The sequence below is a fragment of the Glycine soja genome, chromosome 11 (assembly GCF_004193775.1).
Source record: "Glycine soja cultivar W05 chromosome 11, ASM419377v2, whole genome shotgun sequence".
NCBI classification, from domain to species: Eukaryota; Viridiplantae; Streptophyta; class Magnoliopsida; order Fabales; family Fabaceae; genus Glycine; species Glycine soja.
Window position 1 is genome coordinate 35303824 of NC_041012.1, and position 12106 is coordinate 35315929.

Here is a 12106-nt window from a genome sequence, read left to right on the forward strand (position 1 = left end):
ATAATTATATATACATGAGATTTCACTTATCCTAGGGAGTCATATATAATAATACAACAAGAGGAAATTTTATTAAGAGCCCCTCAATTTTATATATATATTTTTTTTATCGAATTTCACTTTTCAGGCTTACTTAGTCTAGCATTCATTTATGGTTGGTTATTATTGCATAATAATTGTAGAGAAGAAACAATGTGATGTACATTTCAACTAAAAACAAAGCCTTATTGACAAGTGATGAACGGACTATAGGTATCCTTAGGGCCTTTGGCATTCCATTTGGGGCATATATATACGGACATGGGTTTAAAGGTGGCAGGTTCTATATATTATTGTTTATCTCCCTCATTCTCAACTGAGAAACTGCAATACGTTTTGCATAATTATTACTCGATCGTACTTAAAGGTCCCTTGGCTACAAAATCACAGGGTGGGTCCATATTATATAGTCTTAGTCCATAAGCCCCTCTAAGCACAAGGGTTGGAAAAGTGCAACAACTTAATTAAAGCAGCGGCTTCCATAAGTCTGAAGTCGCCGGAGCAATAGAGAATATATATATCTTGATGCAATAGAGAGGTGCAATTTTCCTTTCATCATACATCTTGGTTAAGAAATCCAAATATCAAATAGCATATGTGAATAACTTTTAATGTTTTTAGAGTCCGTTTGGTAATGTATTTCATTTAATTCTTAATTTATTACTGGTTAAAAAATTTGTTTAACTGTTTGATAAATGAATATTTTTTTAGGTAACATTTTTTAAAACATTAGTTTCTACCTTTTATATTTATTCTTTTTTTTCTTGAATATTTATTAAATTTTCTTTTTAATCTATTCTATTTAAAGTAAAATTTTATTATTTTTTATGCAATTTTATATTTTCTAATTACTTCAATTGATAATTTTATCAAATGTTTGTAATTAATAATATAATTTTTTAACTTTTAGGTAGTTTTTCAGCTTCCTACTAATTTTTTTCAAACATATCGGAGAAGTACGTCAATTGGTTAAATCTTGGTGAGTCCAATTCTATTTCATAATATATTTTGATTTTGATTTTGATTTTGCATAAAAATCAAATTAACCCGGCCAAATCCTTATTTTTATAATCAAATTCACACTAAATTGATTTATAAATTAGAGTTAATTACATTTTCAATTCATCAAATGTATGATTTTAGTCTCCTATCAAGTGAAAGTAAAAGGCGTTTAACATTTTGTGCGATCCTGTCTATGACTATGGGATAGTACTGAAAGGCATGGTTTGAGCAACAGGCTGGGCTGTTTTCAGTGGGTGTAATTTCCCGAATCAGCAAGTAGCTTGAGGACTACTCTATGGTGACAAATTAATATGCATTTGTTTTCTCTTCCCAGATTAGAAATAGAGATGAAACAGGAGTTGCTTAGAAACAAAAAAACCTCACTATATGTACATATAGTGCCAGCTAGCTACTTAAACCCAAATTGTTACTCTATAAAAAGGTAAGACGCGTAACTAAATATATGCTTAAGCTGTCATTGTTTTTTTTACATGTAAGCAAAAATAGTTATATTAATTACATTAATACTAAGATCAAAGTATCATTAAACATTTTCATAATTATATGAAAAAAGCATTGTATGTGTGTGTAAAATGGTACATGCATCATTATTCTTATGCAAATGATTATGGACAAAAATGAAAGCTGAAGCCACCCTTAAAAAATAAAAGGGTAAATGTTTTGTTTTTTAATATGTAATTTGTGTGATAAATGCTGAAAGATGAAAATATAAAATTTAGTCTCCAAAAGTATAAAAAGTGCGACAAATATATCCGACAGTTAACTTTCATCTGTTGTCATTAATAAAATAGTCTACGTGACACAGAGAAACGAATTTGTCACTGAAATGATTGTCAATGTGACCATCTCTAATTGTCAACATATGAACATATTTGTCATATAATATTTTTTTACTTTTCGTCTTCCCATTTTCATGAATGAGCAAATAATCACTTTTGTCCATGAATATGTAATTCGTTGACAAATGTGTCTTTGAAATATAAAAATACAAATTTAGTCATCGAAAGTGTAAAAAGCGTGACAAATCACTACTAGAAAACAAGCTTTTAACATCGGTTATTTATGATTTTTTACATCAATTATTAACCGATGTTGAAAGTACCGACGTTGAAAGTATTATCGTTAACATCAGTTTTTTGAAAATCGATATTAACATAAATTTACAATATCGTTTATTTAAATAACCGATATTATATAATAAGAATTATAAAAAAGTTATTTGTATTCATATCAATGTTGGCAGTTAACATCGGGTTTTTTAAAAAATCGATGTTAACTTCCATTAACAACATCGGTTTTTTGGAAAACAGATGTTGTTATTGTAAGTTAACATCGGTTTTTTAAAAAACCGATGTTGTTTTTTAGGATTTTTTTTAAAATGTCTTGTATGTTTTTTCAATAACCCAAAAATTAACCTGCAAAGTTTAAAAGCAGACCACACAACATATAATTTTGATTTTGTATTGAAACAGTTTTTACCAAAAATTTGATGACAAATTTATTAATTACTATGAATTAAAAGAATATTTAATGTTAAGAAGACATGAATTGAAAAAAATGTAAACTAAGTAAACTTCAATTACAAAATTGCCTAAAACAGTCTAAGTTTCATTTTTAACTTTTAAATAATACTTTGTCAGACATTCATTGAGGAACAAGTTTGTCCAAGACAAACATAGTTCCTTTAATTTCAAAAGTTTTACAAAATTTGATTCTTTTATAGATCCTTCTAACAAATTAGATGAAAGGTCTAACATCACTAAATTTGACAGAGTTTCAAGAGTTACAGGCATATCACCAGTCAAAGAATTAGCTCCAAGATTTAATACCTGTAGGTTTTTGAGGAACTCATAACTCTTAGGAATGGTTCCATTCAGTCGAATGTGAGCCAGGTTTAAAGTTCTCAAGGATGACAAGTTTGCAAATGGTGAGGGAATTGGACAAGTAAAGTTATTATTAGATTTAGAAAGATTAAGGACTTGGAGATGTGTGAAGTTGGTTTTTCCTTTTGGTGGTCCTAAGTTATCAATTTGACAGCTCTCCAAGTGTAGTTCTGAAAGAGATGGAAGTGCACTCACTACTTGAATTCGTTACCTTGTTTATGAAGGTCTGAACCACTCAAATCAAGGTACTCTAAGGAAGATAGCCTTGATATCCAATTAAGGTTATCTATCTGAAAAGCATAATTGTATCCAAGATTAAGATGTTGCAGGTTTAAGAGATTTCCTAGTTGATGAGGGATTAATCCCATGAACCCACTTAAGCTAAGGTCCAAGTTTCTCAGACTCTCCATTAAGCCTAGGAAGCTTGGTGGGTGGTTACCTAGCTAATAGCCAAATATTTGGTTCTCTAATAGTTATTCTTTATATTGTATTAGCTAACCATAGGTCTTCTCTCATTGATGCTAGGCTATTTGTAAATCAGTACCACTTGTACTGCTTTCATTAATATATATAATATATCTACTTATGAATAATTCAACATGAGTAAATAACAATGTGGGTACTATTCTAATTCCTATTAACTTGTTTTAAAAAATGGTGTGAGACAGTGACTCCTCAAAGCTCAAAACACACAACAATAAAACAAAAATCAGAACATTGTTACATTTGCCATGGTGCTATATGCATTACAATAGACACCTAGTTACCTATCCATTAAGCATTCAAACGACACCTAGTAATCTAAATTACCTCACTCAAAATGAGACCCTGCGAGCATGAGTGAGCACCCCAAATGGACTGCAAAGTGAGCACCCCAAACAGACCTAGCAATGACCACGACTTCCACAAACCAAATCCTTGCAACGAGCACGAGTTTCACAAACCAAATCCTTGTAACACAAACAAACAAAGATCCTTGCAATGAGCATGAGTTCCCCAAACTCACCCATGGTATTCAATACAACATGTTAAAGACAAGAAAGAGTCGCAAAACGTGTACCTAGGTAAGGTGGCGAGGTGTCATGGTCTCAATAAGCTTACAGATACAAATAGATACGGTCGCAAAGAAGAAGAAGCTTAGATGGACAAGAACAGAGCACAAGCAAAGTAGGGTTTGCAATCTGATATTTTAAAATATAAGTCCAACATTGATTTTCAATACAAAACCGATGTTAATCAAATGATGTCAACGTTAACATCAATTTTCTAAGAGAAACCGATGTTAACTTATCATACGTTAACATCGGTTCTTCAAAAATCGATGTTAACGAATTAATGTTAACATTGGTTTTTCAAGAACCGATGTTAATGTCAGTTTATTAACATCGGTTTTTCAAAAAACCAATGTTAACGAATACACATTATTTACAATTATGTCACCACGTTTATCTTAACATTGGTTTTTAACAACCGATGTTAATCTGGCGATGTTAAATCTACTTTTTGTAGTAGTGAATATATTTTATCGTTAACTTTTATCCGTCACCATTAATAAAATAGTCAAGATATAAAGAAGTGAAATATGAGATATATTTATCTTTTTGGGTAATTTGGGAAAAAAAATTGTAATGATTGATATACTGTTACAATATTTTATTTTGGTAAACTGGTATAATGTTTATTTTGAATAATTTTTATTGTGACAGACAAATTATGGTTGATAATCAATATTATCGTTATTATTATTTTTTGTTTTAAATTATGTTTGTCAATATATTTTCTAAGTAATTATTGTAATTTATGCTTGTAATGATAAAAAAATGGCAAAAATTTATCCTAAAATTATATTTTACTCTTAAACGAAACGAAATTTTGGGTGTAATAAATTAGTCCAATAGAAATATGTTGATATTTAGATCCAATAAAAAATTGCTGATATTTTCATCTAATAATGATAACTTATTAACATTTTTTGTCTAATGGAAAGTACTCACATTTAGGTCAAAAAAAAATTACTGACATTTTTCTCCAATAAAAAAATATTAAAATTTTTTGTCCAACAAAAAATTACTAATATTTACGTTCAAAAATAATATTTTACTGACATTGTCCGATCTAGTCATCATGTTGACAATCATTTTAGTGACAAATTCGTCTTTGTGTGTCACCTAAGCTATTTTATTAAGAGTGACAAACAAAAGTTAATGATCATAATATTTATCATACTTTTTACATTTTTAGAGATTAAATTTTGTATTTTTATTTTTTAGTGACACGTTTATCAGTAAATTACACCTTCAAAAACAAAAGTGAGTATTTAGTCAAAGTAAAAGAAACTTTTGTTTTTGATATTAAATGAGACTATGATATCATGTTCTTTAGAATAATGAAAAATAAAAACTGTGGCCACGGTTTTTACTTTTAACGAAAGTGGCTTTGGCAATAAACTTTTAAACTCAGAAATCATCCTTTCTACTTAGCAGTTTCCAGCATTATTTAGTATTTTGACTGTATCGAATGAGAGTTTATACGGATTAACAAGAGTTAATATTAACCATGTAAAACCCACTGGAGGGTTGAATTGGTATAAACCCTTACAAGACTAACTCCAAAATGAAGGAACATGTGGATATACATCTAAAAATTTAAACATGTTTTTTTTTACAGAAAAAAAGTTTAAACATCTAATTTTACCTAAATGACTGAAATTATAAAATAAGTAAAGATTACATGTTCACTTAATTAAAAATAGCATAACCTTGCTTTATAACTTTATCTACCCTATATATTCAATAATTATAGTAATAAATTTGTCATCTAATCATCTCACATTCTCACTTAATATCCCATTTCTCAATAACATTTTATAAAAGAAAAATACCATTTTAATCATCTGTGCTATATTTTTTTTTTAAAAATTGAGCAACTAATCTTATTTAAAATAAAAAATTATTTACTATTAAAAAAAATATAACTTTATGTGTTATGAAAGAATATAGTTACATTTTAAATTTGAAGTGAAATTAAAAGTAAAATTTTAAAATTAGACAAAAAAAATTAAATATAAACATAAATATTTTTTATGATGCCACTTAATTTTGTAGGATATCTTAACTTGTCAATTATGGAAGAATCCATATCACCCCACTAGTTTGTGTTTGTATATATTTGGTACTTGCTAGGGGTATTCCTTTCAACTTAATTGACTTGTGATTTCTGAACATCCAACCACGATGTTCTGTTCATCGACAATAACTCGCATCTACACACCCGATCATGATCATGCACACATCAAATGGCATATTTAAGATTCCCTTTTCTATTTTAAAAGGGGAGGGGGAAAAAACAATCACAGGACACTGCCACACTACAATTAACATCTCCCTCAAGTTTCCATTTATTCTTTCTGAAATAGTTGTTATAATTTATCAAATAGTACTATTTTTTATCTTAAAATTACAAATATATTTGGTTACCTTGTCTTTATTTGATAATGTTGTTTTATTTTTATTATTTGAGATACTTAAAAATAGGAATAATGGTCAAATTAATTAATATTTTTTTTAGTTTTTTAAGTGATAAATAAGTGAAATAAAGTAAAATTAAAGTGATAATTATTTTAATATATATAGTTAAGATAATATTATTAATAAGTGTTATTATATAAGACACGTGTTAAAAATTTGAAAATAAAATAAAATGAATAATATTTTTAAAGTTCTTAATATACTAAATATTTTCTTAAAATAATATACTAAACGTTAGAGTTTAACTTTTATGTAATGTTAATGTAAAAAAATTATACTATCGAACAATTTAAAATTATTCTTAATATTATTTTTAAGATGAAAAAAATCAATAAAACTATTATTTATATTGTTTTGTAATTGAATGGGTGTTAAATACATCCTTAGGATATACACAATTCACTTTACGTATTAGACATTTACCATTTATTTTCAACAAGTGTTCTTGGAATATTCTTTTCAACAATTTAATTTACCATATATGTCCTTTTTTTATAAAAAAAAATATCCTCAGTAAACCATATGAAACTTTTTAATGAAATTTAGTACAAAACACACCAGACAATTTTGAAAGCATTCAATGTGCACATGGTTATTTTTAGAAGCATTTTCCTCTCATTATGATACTAGATTTTAAACTCATGTATCGTTTAAATTATTTTTTTATATGTATTTAATATTTATTTGAAAAATATATACATAAATAAATTTAATTTTAAAATATTTAGTATCATATTAAATATAATTGAATCAAAATTAAAAAATATGATTAAATATATTTTTAATTACGGATATGTTAAAAAATATTAAACCTGATAAAATTTATCATAATCTTTTCTTTATCCAAGTAATAATGGTGATCTAATACATATATAAAATATATACATTAAAAAAAGTATAATAAATATAAATATATAATTATTTAAATTTTTGTATTCAATTTTGTTGCTGTAAACATTATGTAATGTTTACATGTACTTTTATTTTGTATGTTTACAATTAATAATTTTAAATGTTTTTTATTTTAAAATAATTTTTTAAATGATATTTTTAATCATTTTAAATAAATTATTTTTAATTATGCAATATTGTTGAAGTTTCGAATTAGTTAACCTTATTATAACTTAAATTGAACACTCTTTATAGATGTAATAAAATTTGTTCATTATTATTATTATGATTATTATTATTTAATTACTTGGTATGTTTTAAAGTTATTAAACAATAATTTCTTGTAAAATATATTTATCCATAAAGATTATTACATGTTCCAAATTTTATATCTAATAATTTAACTATTGTAAATATTATTCATCTATAAGAATTATTACTTATATAGATAATATTTTTTTAATGTTATTAGGCACATTTTGTTTTCTCATTGAATAAATTTAATTATATATATTTTTATATTTTTTTAGTAGTTTTTAACATATATATATATATATATATATATATATATATATATATATATATACTTAAAAAATTATCAATTGTTAAAATATTTAGAATTTAAATTTTTAAAATATGAAAAATTAAAATTTGAATTATAAAACGAAAATTTAAACCTTGAAATTTGAAAATTTAAAATTTAAAATGGAAGGATGACTTAATGAAGCAATAATGTGGAGTAAGATATGAAAGATACCTGATTATGCACGATCACAATAACATTAAGGAAACACGGACAATTTGAATAATTAAAAGCCATTTCTTGATAGTGTAGTATGAGTATAATTGATCTTAAACAAAATATAAAAATAGGCAAAATATATATTACATGATTTTGAGATCTCTTCGTCAACTAAGATCATATTTGTACTAATTAATTATTTGTTTTGATTAATTTTAAGAGTGTCTCCCATTCACGTAACTTTTATTTGTCCAAAGATTATTGAACAAGATAAACCCATCAAAGGTTAATAATGAAACTTGTACACTACATTTTAGAAATGAATCACTATTCTATAACTACTCATAAGAAATTAAAAGTACAGAAATATTTTAAAATATAATTGTTAATGTTATAAATGCATGGAAAATAATTTTTAATAACCCTTTAATTCATTTAATGATAATTATACTTAAAATTATAGTTAAAAAAATATCATTTTAAAAATAATTATCACTTTATGATTATATAAAGAATATATTTAAAAAAATATGAAAAAAGGATCATTTTTTTACTTAAAATAATAGTTAAAAAGATAATTTTGAAAATAACTACGACTTTATGATTATACACATGGATATATTTTTTAAATATATAAGAATTAATATTTATTGCGTGAATAATAATAATAATAATAATAATAATAATAATAATATTAATAGCATTTAAAATTGAAGTAACTATATATAATTAAAAAGTTGAATGTATAATTTTCTTTCTTTAGAGGAAGTATAATAATTATAAAATGAAATATAAATTTTGATCCATGGTTGTAATAATTTCAAGTAAACTTAAGATCAATGATTATTATAGAATTAAAGTCGTGATCCAACAATTTAAAAAATTTGAAATTTCTTTTATATACAACATATAGAGTTTTTTTTTTCTGCACTTGTTTGTTAAAAATAATGTGTAAAATAACCTTATTATATACAGGTTCGATTTTTACTATGATATGTTCTGATGTCAAAATAAGATAAAGTTTTAAAGTTTTTATAACAAAATTAAGGATTTATTCAACAATCAAGCCAATTATTTTAAGGACACAATTTAAATGCAATTTCTTAAATATTTTGTTATTCTCTAATCAAAATTAAGTTTTACTTCAATATAACATATATTAATATTTAAAACAAACTTCTATTAAGAAATTATCAAAATGAAATCTTAATTCTTATTAAAATCATACTAAGAATATCTAAATATATTGTATAAAAGTTTATCCTTATTCCAAAGGCTACGGAAGGTATTACTTGGAGAATTACTTGTTATATTTTAATAAATATAAAATTTGTGCTTCTTCTCGGTGAATTGCGGCTGATAGCAATCCAGGGCGTCGTATTCACCATAACATAAGAATTTAATTACAAGTCACTGATATATAAAAAAAAGCTAAAATATACAAATGTTCCTTTAATTTCTTTCTCTAAATTCATCCTCAAGCATTTAAAAGTTTTAAAATCATTCCCTTATTTTTTAACACAATTTGAACATTTTTTTTTTATTGATTCAAGATGTAAAATTTATTTCTTTAGATTCATTTACATAAAAATTATAAAAATAAATAATTTTTCAAAAAAAAAAATTAAAGAGACATAAACAAGGTAAAAATATATGAAAGGTGAGTCTCCGATCCATCAAAAACGTACAAATCTAATGTTATACTTTTTGAGACTCATTTTTACATAATTTTCACTATATTTATATTTTTTTTTTTTGTTTTGTTTTAAACATCAGTTGATTTCTATAATTTTCATACAGGCGAGTTTAAAAAAAAGATTCAAAATCATGTATAAAAATTGAAAATGATCAATTTTTGAAATTACTAACTTGTTATGAATTAAAGAGTAAGAAATTATTTTAGAATTTTTAAAAATTAGGAGAATAATTTAAAACTATATATATATATATATATATATATATATATAAAAGATAAGGAATTATTCTTATATTTTATCCTATTTTTTTTCAAAATCTTATGATGATAAAATTGTTATTTTATTTAATAGTTACTTTAAAATTCAGAATAATTTCTTCCTGCATAAAAAAATACTTTCTTCAAAAATAATTTTTACTACTATATAAAAGTTGAATTCATGATATAAAAAATTAGTGCAAAATTTCCCATCTGCTTATAATAACTTTACTTGAATAGGTTTTATCTTGACTAGAAAAAAAAGGAATTAATCACGCTGAAATTTTCTAAAATTAAATACCGCAATCACTTAGGCATAGTGACATATCTGAAAAACTTGCCTATAAAATTAAGTTAACTTTTTCTTTGAGGGCATGCGGCGGAGTCGGTGAGATTTGCAACTAAAATGGGTTGGATGCAAATCAAATATTGCATTGAGGCTTCATTCGGTTCTTGACACTGAAATTAAACAACTAGCATCCACTTCGATCTAAGCTTCTTTTTATTTTCTTTTATAGATTACCCCATTTAATGTGGAATAATTATGCTCGAATCAAATAAAACTATTACATAATTATTACGTTATATAACTAATACTCAAAATTCCAACATACTCCTAGTTTTAATTGTATATTTTATGTCACTTTGAAGCTAGCTAAAAAAATATATACATATATAACATATTAATATGTCAAGTTTAGTCCAAATTCTTGTTGTACCCAAAGATCATTCTATTCTTTTTGGTAGAATAAAGTTTCTGCAACTTTCGGAATTCGGATTCACCCATGTCATTTGGAAGATATCGGCGAAAAGTTTCGTCTTTTCAGAAAATTTCATGTTACGTATCGGCTTCTACTCCAACATTCTTCTGATTTTTTAAGGTAATAAATGTAAAGAGATTTTAACTCATGTATAGTCTTTTAATCCAGCATTCTCTAAAAAATGATTTTAACTTATAAGCAAAAAGTTTACGGAAGAAACTTTATTTATTTTTTCTTATTTTCTTTTTTTATAAGCATTTGTAGAGAAAATTATCTGAGCGACACATGTTCTAATATAATTTTGTTTAACTAGAATGAATTTAGACATGTATCCTGATTATGATTATCGATTTAAAACTAATTTAATTAAAATTAATTCTACAACTTTAAAATAAACAGGCTCTAACAAAACTGACTAGAAGATGCCTACCAATTATAAGCCTAGTCCTGAGACTATGCTACTGCTACTGTACCGCACTGCAGACTGCAGACCCACGTGATAGCCTATTATCTTCACATTTCAGCTACCAAATACTGGAGTACCAGATTGTAAATTGTCTGTGCCTTTTTTAAGAATAAATTAATAGCATAATAGCACAACTATGGTAGGGTTGCTCAACCTTTTTTTTTTTTTTTGAATTTTATAAATATGAGATTTAATAATTTTGAACAATTTTTTTCTCCAATATTGTAATCTTTAAGAATTTAAAATAAGTCCTACAATTTATTAGTAATTTTTAAGAACCATCACTTATATAAGCAATGATTCCTATATAAGAAACCATCCTTATATGTCAATTGCTCAAAATGGTGTATATATATATATATATATATATATATATATATATATATATATATATATATATATATATATTTAAAATCTTCATCATTCAAAATACTCTAATTAAAAGTATATCTAAAAAAATTTAAATAACTAGATAAGTTATCAAAAAATAAAAATATTTTATTTTCTTATAAACTAAAAGATATTTTCTTAATTCACCAAAAAAAGAGATATCTTAAAAAAAATTTAAAAAAATACTACAGGCATTTTTCAAAACTTATTAAACGCATTTTAAACATAATACCCCAATTACTCCGATTTTAATTTCTCTTAAGCAACATCTTGCATTCAAGTCCAAGTCTTGTCAATGGAAACCATATACTAAGAGAACTTTGTCCCCTTAAATGAGTCAAGTTGGCTCAAGTCTGATTAATCGAAACTCTCAATGGAACTTTCCAATAGCGCGAGTCTAAAAAAAAAAATCTAAATAAATTGATAGTAC